Below are 12,314 nucleotides of genomic sequence, written 5' to 3'. Positions count from 1 at the left end.
AAGAATAATCTTTTTGCCTGTCATCAAAGACATTGTACCCAACATGACTATTTTCTTTCTTTAGACTCATAAATGAGCTCCTCAGAGGTTCTCTAGAAGTTCACAAGGATCTCTGAGTGTCTCCTGGGTCTTTATCATGTGTGAGATACCTTCAGATCTAAAATCCACGCTCTCCTTCATTGTCAAGTGGCCTGCTTGCTATTCCTTTGCCCTTCCTTCATCATCTGCCCTTCCTTCATCATTTATTCACATTAGCTGAAAACACTTAAAGCTACTAGGCTAGTAAACACTGCAGTAATCCCTTTCCTCTAGGGGTGCATTATTTTAGGGGAAAATATCCATTTTTGCTCTTAGAATTCCCACTCCAAACAGCAGAAGGATTATAATTTGTTGACATCCCTATGTTTCGGAAGCAAAGAAGTCTTTCCCATCACCAAGCGTCTCCTGTGTGTATATGCCAATTATGTTTTCAGCGGTAAGTGGCCGTGATGCCTCATTACTTCCATCATGTTCCAGGGCAAGATTACGATTTTTTTTCCTTCTTTCTCTAGCTACTCTAGTGATAACAGCAGGCAAGGGCTGGTTCACAACGCTTAGATATTTTTTTTCTTCTTTTTTGCTCCTCTACTGAAGAGTCTAAGAGGTTAGATCCCTGTAAAAGAAAAGATTCCTGTGAGAGTGATAAATTGCTACATGCTGCTCGTTCCCATCATGCTCTTCCATTAAATTCTCTACTACTGGAAATATTTTTAGGAGTCTGAGAAGGAAGTTCTCATGAACAAGGAACTCCAAGGATAGTCTTAAATGCATGGTACTGCTTGTACTAGTTCTCTTACCCATCAAATCCTTGAAGATGTAAGCCTTTTTAGATACTGGGATAGGTTTCAAGGCAAAAAGTGGCAGCAGTTTTTTAAGAAAGTTTATCAGTTTGGTTTTTGAAAAGGAGCCAGTGATAAACTTTCTGGCTTTTTCCAAGAAATCAAATTTATTCTAATCTTACTTAATTTCCAAACAAATTGCTCTTAGCCATAATTAAACGTTATTGTCACTCTTTTTAAATGAGAACATTGTTACCTTAGTATATTGCTGTAATATTTTAAGTAAATTTGAATAGCGTGTTTTATATAGTGTGATATTAAAAATATTAATAAAGAATTCCTCTAAGTACAAAACAAAGTAAGTCTTCCAAAATTAAAAAAAAAAGTATCAAAAATGACATAACTTTAAAGCTGTCAGGTGGGTTAATTGTAAGTTCCACATGGCGGCTTTATTTCAACTTGTTGCTAGAAATAGTACCAACAGTCTGTATATCACATGCACCATACTGTTTTACTACATCATGTGTTTTAAAGAAGATTTTTGGTTATAATCAACTGTCATCAAAATACTCTCTATCCTTATATTTTTAAGTACTTTCATATCCTATCACAACATCATTGAGTTTTTCATTGGCAGTCTGTGGAACCAGTGCAAATGCTGAACAACAAGCTGAAACTTGTTAACTTAGAAGCAAAAGTGGCATACAATAAAACACAATGAAGAGGATTAAGCAATCATCTGAAATAATGCACTCTAGAGTTAAATTAAGAGCACTTTGTAAAACAGTAGAGATAGTTCTGAGAAAATACAAAGCAGCATTAAAGAAAAATATGCTAGTAAGGTTATAAATGTATATATTCAAGAATATACCATCTCCCATGTTTTATATTTATTTCTTTTGGAAAATTAAGCTTGAATTATAATGATATTTAAGAACTCATCCTTCACATAAAAGGCAACTGACTGTTCGTTCTGCATTTTTGTAGAGCAGTTTCTCGTTCAGCTTTGGTGGTGGTGATGAAAGAGGATTAAGAGTCCATTTAATTCTAGCAAACTCTTTGAGTTACAAAATCATTTTTAGAAGGCATCTAATATATAACTATAGTCTCAATCTGCTGTAGTCTGTGTCTGAGTTGTAATCTATAATGTTCCCTGATCCTATTTGTCTTACTAATGTCAAAAGGAATCATTCAACTTCTTTTTGTTTCACCTTTCCCTTCCCCAATTCCTTTCTCCAGAATATGTAGGTAAAAAAGAAAAAAAAAAGATATATCTTTTACTAAGAAAAAAGAGTATCTTCTTCTGTCTATTTTTAATTACAGAAATATGGACAGTTTTCATACTATCCAAGACCATTAGGAAGTTAAATTTAATTCTACATGCTGACCTAAATCTATCATCCATCCTCTAATTCAAGATGATATTCAACATTTTCATAAGTTCCTCTAAGTTAAAATTTCTTCTGAGTCAGCTAGTGTGTAGAGAGCCATTTTGTGCCAAGTTCCATCTGTTGGTCTGGCTTGGGTACCTCCCAACTTTGTGACAATATTTTTGGCACCTTTTCCTTGGCTTAATCTTTAAATGGTTTATTTCTCCGAGCTCAGATCAAATCAAAGTCTCAGGTAAGATCATCTTTCTAACATTTTTGGCCCAAAATGTAGTGTTCCCTCACCCCTTCTGAAATCAATCCAGTATTCTTGAGATTCCTCTAACAACCTGCCTGCAGTGCATTGCATCTCATACCTTGGCAAGGAAGATGGCAGGATGATTTTCCTGTTCAGAGTCATGTAGGCTCCTCCTCCACGAATAAGAGATATTAATGTCTGTGGAATGGTGAGACCCACCAAGAGAAATTTGGAGCAAAATTTTGTCTTTCGTGTGGTTCCTTTAAGAAAAATCATAAGTTTCAGAGAGCCTTGAAAAACCAGGAATATGTCTTTCACCTCTTTTCCTAGCTGTCGCACTCATTGAATTCTTACAAAATTCAAAATTTAGCAATGCAGGGGAAATACTTTAGGAAAATATGTATTTTAAACAATAAAACCAATAAATAGAGATTTTTATTAATATTCTAAGGGAGCTTTAGAATCCTGAGAAAGTGACACAAAATGTGACATAGCTTTAAAAAAAAAATGCTTTAATTTGGGCTCTACAGACTCATAAACTGTTTGAAAAGAAACCCTTTCTCCCTGCCTCCCTCCTTCCTTCCCTCCCTCCCTCCTCCCTTCTCTCCTCCTTCCTTCATTTCCTCCCTCCCCCCCTCTGTTCTTTCCTCTTTCTGTCCTTCCCTCTCTCCCTCCTTCTTTCTTTCTTTCCTTCCTTCCTTCGTTCCTTCCCACGTACTAAATTGACACCTAAACCAAAACTGTCATGCTCCTCAGCATTCAGACAGAAAGTAGTTATAAATTTTACTTTTTTTTTTTACTGTATCTTCATTTTTTTTGTTGTTTTGATTTACTGCTTGGAGCTGTTTTAATATGTGCTGACTGTCTGCAGAGATCTTCGCTGACCCAGCTCTTGAAGATGATGCAGTGCTGAAGAAAGCCGATGAGTTCTTCTTTATGAGCTCTGACATATTAATTAGCAAAATGGACTAAAAGGCTTTCCTATTTCTATTTTAATTTCTTATATCCTCAAACACCTGTCTATAGAGCTGTAAAACAGGCAAGTCTGTAGAAGTAATGGTTGGCAGGAAGTCCAGACCTTTTCTGAGACAAGTTTATCAATTAATGAGCAAGTTCTCATTAACAACCCAGGGGGATATCTCTATATAAAGGTACCTTGGAGACACAAAGTATGTTGATATTTTTAAATATTTTACTGATGAAGAAGCTCAAGATCGGGACATTTAAGGACTCGCTCTCTCAGCTGGTAACTATTGGGTTAAGATATGAACCCAGATACTATATGGTAGAGCCCATGCTTTGGACATTTTCTTTTTCACCAGCATGCACCTAACACCTCACAGTCACAGGAATTGAGAAGAATAGAGGAGTCCTAGTTGGAAGATACGATACACACATCAAGATATTTCATAAATCATTTACCTTTTGTAACCTCAGCCAACCAAACCAGGGACACAATAAGTATAATTTCTCTAGGAAACTACTGTAATTCAAGTGAGCAGGAGAGGGACATTTGGTCATTCTTGCCTTTGTTTTCCTGCATGTGTGTATGTGTGTGTGTGTGTACATGAATGTGTGGACCAACTTAAGAGATGTAGGAGAAAGAAAATATGCATGCGATGTGCGTGTATTATGTATAAATTATAGCAAATATGCATGTGATGTGTTTCCTTATGGCAACACAAGGAGTGTAGTATACAAGTTGCTAACTTGGCAGACCTTACATTCTGTTCTAAGTGCCCTGTATGTACAGTTCAAATCTAGACTGTTTAAAATGTGGCAGAAGAATCTCTGGGTCATTGCAAAAGAATAGAGCTCTTGAAAGTATACGGTGATTGGATAGTCACTTTAACACACGAGCAGTGCTTTACTAAATGACATTTCGTAAATTTTGTTGAGTCTTAGTATTCCATATGTTCATAGAATATCTAAATTAAATATGCATTTAAATTTTGAACTATCAACCATGGTCATTTTTCATATTTGTGTCTTCTAATTGGATTGCTGTTTTCATTATATTTTTATTGTTGTTGTTGAGAGGAAGTAAAACCTTGTCGTTAGTGGAGTTAGTTCAAGTCAGTGGACTTGAACTGTTTCTTTCCTCATCAGTTGGTAAAGGTAATACTGCACAGTTATCTATTGGGACAAACATCTTTATTGGGTACTTTGAAAGCTTTTGTTGTCTGTTATGTTGGATAAATATAGGTTTAGACAGAAAAAATGTATACATTTCACATACGTTCCAGCTTTCATTTACATTTCCATAGGATTTAGGAAGTTATAAAAAAAATAGTAATATGTCTAGGATTCTTCCTGTATAAACTTGATTATGAAACAACTCTGGTATTTCCTATGTTGTAAAAGGTATACTGAATACTCTGGTCTCTAAAATTCAATGAATCAAATTGAATTAGGAAAAATGTGTTAGTCTTTTTAGAAGTGACATAAAGTTCTTCACTACTTAAATATGTGCATCTCTGAATTTCAGAGTAAATAGAGACTACATTTTTTTACAAATTAAATTGCAAAATTAATTATTTCAATTCCACACATATTTATTAAATTTCCACTTTGTGACAGATACCATATTAAGTGCTGGTATACAAGTGACATAAGACATGGCCTCTGCTTTAGGAAAAAATGTTTATAAAGTGGTAGAGGAGAAAGACATATACATGCCTAATTAAACATTTGGTACCTTCATGTTAGAGAGTACAGTGCAGAAATCTTATAGGAGAAATATTGCTTGATTCTATTTGGGGATTGTCTATCATGTGTCAGAAAGGAAGTGCTTCCATAGCAAGACCTGAAAGATGAATAAAAGTTTGAGAAATAGGAAAGGTAAATTTGCTAACACATTTCAGGCACATGGAAAGCTATGAAAACATGAAACATCTTACCATGGTATGTTCAAGAAACTATATACAATTCATTGTGTCAGGAAAAGGAAATGGGAGAATGATAAAATACCCTATTGAGCAAGTAGGCAGCGGTTAGACTATGGGGAGCTCTTACCAAATGAAAGAATGTGAATTTTATCCTACAGGCTCAGAAAATCTAAACAGCCTAAAGAAGGGGAGTGGTCAGTTTTATAATCTAATAAATGTCACTCTGGTGGTTGTAGAGATTTGAAGGGACCAAAAAACAAACCAAAAAAGCAAGGAAAATAGTTAAAAGACCGTATCAGTGGTCCAGATAAGAGATTATGTAGGCATAAATTTAATGGATTAGCAATGGAAATGGAAAGAAAAATAAGTAATATTTAGGAAATAAAGCCTTGACTTTTGTTTTTTAAATTAAACTTAGTGGGTGACTGAGGAAGAAGATCCAATTTGATTCTCAGTGTATCAGTTAACTATTGTTACAGCTATGCTGTATAATAAAACTAACCGTAAAGATTTATTTCTTGATCATGTATCTTCAGTAAAGCTGGGATTTGCTAATCTCAGAAGTGTTTGTTTGAGATTAGCTCCAACCTATACTTTAGGTGCAGATTTTCAGCGTGTGTCTCTTATCTTCATTGGACCAATGGTTCCCTGAGGCACGTAATTTTAATAATGAGGATGATAAGATGGAAATGGGATTGGTAGAGAGCAAATGCATAAACTACATGCCAGAGTCTTCACGTATTAAGTGGCATGAAGGCACAGGTAGTAGAGGGGAGTGTGGCAGGATGGCATGAGCTGTGAAGGAGTAGGGATTTTATATGAGGGTAGAGGAGCGGTGTGCTTGAAAGTGGGGAGGACAATAAGGGAGAAGGTTGAGCCCCCTCCCAAAACTGACGTGTGAGAAGGAACAGCTTCAAAGGAGAGGGCTGCAGGAGAAGCAGAAGTCTTAGTGGAGAGCTGGATTTCAATTAAAGCTAAAAGGAAGGATGATTTTCAGAGAAGAGGTTGAAAGTAAACAGCATTGAATCAACCATGGAAGGATAGTGAGGACTCGAGAAGGCAAGGTGGAAGGGTCTGGAATGGAGGGAAAATGAGGCAGTGAGTCACACAGGAAGATGGACAGAGTGGGGTAAGGTGGACAGCACAGGAAAGAATGGATGACCAGGGGTCTCACATCTTGGGAACTACTGAGGATGTCAGGAGTGATGAGCTTGGTTTGTTCAGATTGCTCCATGGTTGCCAAGAAAATTCATCCTCACTCTTCCGTGAATGGAGAAAAGGCTTGGGCCAGTGTAGACTCAATGTGATCCGGATGGATTTACAAGAAGTAATCTTCTTGTAAAGAGCTCCTGTTTCTGAAGAATGAGGAAATGAAGAGTTTCAGGAGGAAATGATCCCAAGGTTACAGAAGATTTGAAAAGATACCTAATTTTCACTAGGTTTGGATTGAAAGCTGTCCATTAGTAATCACTTCACCTGTAGTGAATTTCAGTTCACAGGAGAACAGAAACAAAATGAAGTGGCTTGAGGAGGAACCGGAGGTGAAAACAAGCGTAGATCTTTCCAGAAGCTTAATTTTAAGAGAAAGAAGAAAGATGTATCTAGAGATGAGAAATTGTTTTTATTTTTCTAGTTTGTTATTCATGAGAAACACGGAACCATGTTTATAGACTGAGAGGAAAGAGACATTTGGGAGAGAAGGAAGGTATAAGAAAGAGGACATTGTTAGAAGGGATAGGATTAAGAGTACATAGTTTTATAGTAGTTGGCCTTGAAGAGGATGGGCCAAAATTGTAGGGAAAGTGGCAGGATGCATGTGATATAGATAAATTTGTAGGTAGAGGGGGTGGAAAATTAAAGACATTAATGGTCTCCGTTTTCTTGATGATGTTGAAGTCTGTACATAATGGGATTACAGGGTTGGCAAAGAAAAAAAAGAAACACTGTAGATAATAGGTTTAAATCAAAGCATAAATTGGGTGGAAAACTATAAAAATATACATTTACACCTACATGCACACATGAACACTACATTCAAGCATCGGGTTACAGAGGAGCTAGAGTTTTTTCCTGAACTGAATTTTTTTAATCTCTTGCAGTTATATTTTCAATTCTTTATTTATGGTGGAATTATAGAATGTTAGGACTAAATGGAGTGTTATATATCTCTAGTACAACCAACTTATTTTAAAGAGTAGATGGAGGTTTAGAGAGGAAGTCACCCCCAACCAAAGGTCCAGCTAGTCAGTGACAGAACTGAGGCTCAGATCTGTTGACTTCTATTTCAACAACCTCTTGCTTTTGGAACTCAAGCATCATTGCTACCAGTTTTGCCTGAGTTGATAGCCTAAACTATCATTAAAACTTCAAAATTTCTCCCAAAGTAGCATGGATATTAAAATGATAGAGTAATTTGACACAGCCCTAGTCATTTTTTCTTTAAACTTTTCCCATTAAAACCCTCCAGAATTGAATAACCCGCCTAGAGGCAAAAAGTCCATATTTTGTTTGAAGTTTATACTACAGACTTTCTAACAAACTCTGTATTTATTTATTTATTTATTTATTTATTTATTTATTTATTTATAGTTGCTATTAATTATACTTTTTAACTTCTATTATGGTGTTCTATTTCTTTTTTCCCGAAACATAAATGCACAGGACAAATTATTTCATTCTGAGCTTCAGTGGACATTTGTTGATGTGGTATATTTTGGTACATATTTTTTTCCTTATACCCTTACATATTGATACTGATGTTGCAAAACTCTCAATATCAAAATCCTGTATTATTCCCTCTGTCATTATTCAGAATTTGACCATTTTTCTTAGGAAATAAAATTTAGTAGGCTTAAGTATGCATTGATTTAGAAAATTCATAGTTTCTAAAATTTTTTGAATTGTTTGAACAAGTGAAAAATAATTTTATAAAGAGAAGAGCATATTTCTATATATGTCAATTTCTTCAAATGTGGCTGACCCTCAAACTTTGCCATCCATGGGAAATATGTGTCTTGCACTTTTGGAAAACAGTGGTTTGGAATGGACAATTCTAGTAGTGTTTCTCAATGCCAGAGTGAACATCTGCAATGAAAAATATTGTTAAATGATTACATGATTACATGATGGTTGATGATAGAAAGTGAATGTTTGACATCAAAACTTTTCTGTAAGCTGAGTTATCTGTACCCAACTTTGAATTTGCCCTGAAGCTGAAAAGAAAGAGTAGGAGCCACAGAAAACAGCAAGTGACTTAAAACTCACCTAAAATGCCATCATCTGTCAGAATATTATTGTATGAATTTGAATGTGTCATGGGTAAAAACAAATCACGATCCTGAAAGCATAGTAACAGTAAATATTAACCTCCAGTACAAGCATCATTTCTGTCCTCTTTCCTTTATATTTAGCTTCAGGATGTCTTCAATAAACTTTTTGCAATGAGAATATTTCAACAAAATCACTAGACTCTAACCTACTAGCTTTAAATAATTGCAGCCCTTATCAAGAGTAAAAACTTGGGAAGAGCTAGAAAGCTTTTTAGTTCCTAATTATTTTCGAAAGGTTTACATTCAGACCTAGAATTTAAAATCACTCTTCTAGGAAAGGTATCTTATGTGTAAATTTATTGTGGAGAAAAAAAAAAATGGAGACACTTGATTACAATGACCCAGAGATATAATAAGCTACCTGCTTACAAGACCTTTTATTTCAAACTTCTGTGGGAAATCTAGTTGCCAGTGTTAACTGAATGACTGTTTACCCATTCCAGCAGGGGGTTTCGTTATAAAGTTTTCTCAGCTAAAAATTAGCCAACACAGCATATTGGAACAACAAGTTTAAAATCCAACCTGAGAACTCTGAAGATGAGCTCTTACATAATAGATGCCCCATTACGTTATAAAATATGTCAAAGCCTAAATGTTTTTAGTATCTGACAAGGGTATAATGTTGCCAATTAATGGTGAGAAATATTTTAGAATATATTTGCTTTGATAATTTCGGTATTACTTTGTTAGATGTTATGTGTATGTGTGTGTTTCATAAATGAATACTGTTTGCGGGGCGGGGAGGGAATGCAGGAGAAGGAAAGCACTAAAAGACATGTGTATTTCAAGAAAGGTGTTGCCTACTTAAAAAACTCATTTATTCCTGTATTTAGGCTCTATCCACAGGGATAAATTTCAATATCTTTAACGAGTCAGACCATGCCCTCCATCACGCCCTCCATCACTTTGTCATGACCTGCCCTTCCAGCTTTCTCTGTTGCCACCATCACTCTCCACCCTACCCCATCACCCTCATGCCACGTGTTTCCCATCTCAGAGCTATTTGCCCTTTGCTGTCTCACCATATCTTGCTCTTTCAAGCTCAGAGTCCCAGCTGAACTCTTTGAATTCCTACCTCCCTGAGAAACCTTCCCCAGCTCCCTTAGGCAAGGATCTCTATTGGTATCCAGCTTTGTTTAACTTCAGGTATCTCTAGGCTCAGGTTTTTTGTTTGTTTCTTTCTTTCTTTGTCCTTCCACTTACTTGTGTTTTGTTTTGTTTTTTATTAGTTTCAGGTGGTAGGCTCCATTTTGTCTACTTTTTAACTTATCTTACCTTTTCTTGCCCAAGCTCCCACCTCTGCTTCAGAGCCAGTCAGCGCCCCCAAATTCCCCTTAGGCTGTTTTCCAGTCTCCTTTGATCAGTAGTCAGGCTCCCTTACACTGTTAATAACCCCAAGGTCCACCTTTTCCTCAAACCAGCAGAAGAACTCTGTTATCTCCTACATAAAAGAGGAGGAACCAATGATAACTATTTTGTTAAACCCGTATTTATTGAACACCTACCATGTGCCAGATACTGTTCCAGGTACTACAAATATAAAGTTGTATAGGGTACAGATTCTGACCCTGAGATGCTCACAGGTTAGTAGCAGCAATAGTAATACACACTGTGAAAACACCAGGTGATTATAGACAAATGCAGATACATAGGAAAAGGAACAGTGGTTACCTTTACAGAAAGAAGAAGGCCAAGGTTGAAGGTCAAGGGGGACTTTTGCTTTTTCTATCATATTTGAATTTTTGCAGTGAGACTATATTTATGTACCTGCTGGGTAATGAAAAATGTATGGATTTTTATAGATGAAAGCATTTTTAAACATTGTAAAACTTCACATGCAGAATCTACTAATAGAAATGGTATACAAGTGGGAGGATTTAGCACAGGGACCAGCACAGAGTATGTACAGAAGAACCACAGGAAAAGATATAGTTTCTGGAAAGAAGATGAGCTGCTGAATCCCTGAGTCATACTACGAACCTATTTGGGGCCTAAAAGTATTTCAGGAAGGAGGAAATGGAAAGGGGATTAACCATGAGATACCTCATTTGTGGATTGCTATAAAGAAGTGCCAATGAAAAAGGTATTCAGGAAATTTTAAAACCCCCTGTCAATTTTTGGTGTCCTAGACTCAGAAACTTAGTCTTTGTGATTTATTCAGTAAGGCACCCACATCATGCTATGTATAAATAGGTTCCTTTTTAGATGTTCATGATGCCCACCTGTGTCCAATAAAAGCAGATTTATAATAGGACTAATGATGAATATGTAAAAATTAAAGAGAAAGCTTAAAGCAACCTAGATTGCTTCTCCTTACTAAAATGCAAATTCATTCCCACTCTATTGATAATTAGAAACCACACACCACACAAAACAACTTATGAATTCTACCCCTTCAAAATAAAACAAAGCTGTTCAAAGTTAGCTTTTGAACAAAAACCTTTTTATTTACCAATCAGTAAAAAAAAAAAAAAAAAAAAAAAAAAATTGCAGGCCTTTATAAACCAGGCAAACTACAACTGCAAAAACAGAGGGGGGAAAAAAGCAGATAGTTTTGTAAAATATCATGATATGCCATCCATGAGTTGTTAGAGATATTTAGAAACAATGGTGTCAAACTTGTGATGGAGACTTTTTGCTTGCTGTACTGACAGACCTCAGAGAAAATTCAACTATTGCTTAGGTTAGAGATCTGGTGGTCCTTGAACTATTTTAAGTGTATATAAACAAACACTTTTCATTTTTAAAAACTATCTATATTAATGTGTACTAGTAAAAATACTGGTTTTCAATTTATAGTAGTGCTACATGATTTTTATTAAAATTTTATGTTTAACTATGAGATTTTGAAGAATATTGGTAAGGAAATAACAGCATAAAATGATGTGAAAAAAATGATATGTGAACATGACAATTTTATGAAGTTGTAACAGATTGCTAAAGTTTGGAAAACACTGAATTTTATAAGTTTCCATTATATTTCGATAGTTTCCATCATCAGGCTTCTTTGCAAAGCTCAGAGAATCTTAGTTTGAGAAAAGGGTCTCCATTCTGAGCCCTTTGGGCTATGTAATACTCACACTCTGGGTCCCATTTCCTGTCTCTGGGCAAATGCCTTCAATTCTGGTTGAACACTGGCTTTTTCAGCAAAAGAAATGTCCGAATCGTCAACTATTTCTCACTATGAACTTCTTTCAAGCACATTTAGCTTGAGTTATGTTTTCAAATACATTCCTCCAACAGGCCATCGTCACCTGAGAAGGAAACATAACAGATACAATGGTGCCCTTCCAAGTAAGCCTGAAAAGTCTTAACCAAAGGCAGAATCAGCCTTGACTTTTCAATTTACTTTATGGCGTTAATCTGGCAGGAAATCAGGTTGGTCCCGTGGGAATGCATTCCAAAGCATTACTTCCCACCTTCGCCCAAGTCTCCCCACCTCATGCCTTCTGTAGCCTCCTAACTGACCCATCTTCTTCTATACTCTCTACAGTTCATTCTCCTCCCAGGAGCCTAACAGATGTTTGGGAAACACGAATCGAATCAAGTCCCTTAAATGCTCAATCTCCTCCAATGGCTTTTTATCCTTCATAGAAAATAATCCAGACTTCGTACCATGAACCCCAAGGCCTTGCCTACCTCGCCGACCTCAT

General features: G+C 36.0%; 1 protein-coding gene across 1 annotated transcript in view; it reads left to right on the top strand.

Moving 5' to 3' along the window:
* Positions 1–12,314, top strand: part of PARD3B (par-3 family cell polarity regulator beta) — a 939,210-nt gene that overhangs the window by 617,764 nt on the left and 309,132 nt on the right. The window lies entirely within an intron of this gene.

This window comes from Rhinolophus ferrumequinum, chromosome 8 (assembly GCF_004115265.2).
Source record: "Rhinolophus ferrumequinum isolate MPI-CBG mRhiFer1 chromosome 8, mRhiFer1_v1.p, whole genome shotgun sequence".
NCBI classification, from domain to species: Eukaryota; Metazoa; Chordata; class Mammalia; order Chiroptera; family Rhinolophidae; genus Rhinolophus; species Rhinolophus ferrumequinum.
The sequence above is the reverse complement of the archived record's forward strand: the minus strand, read 5'-3'. Positions and strand labels throughout refer to the sequence as shown.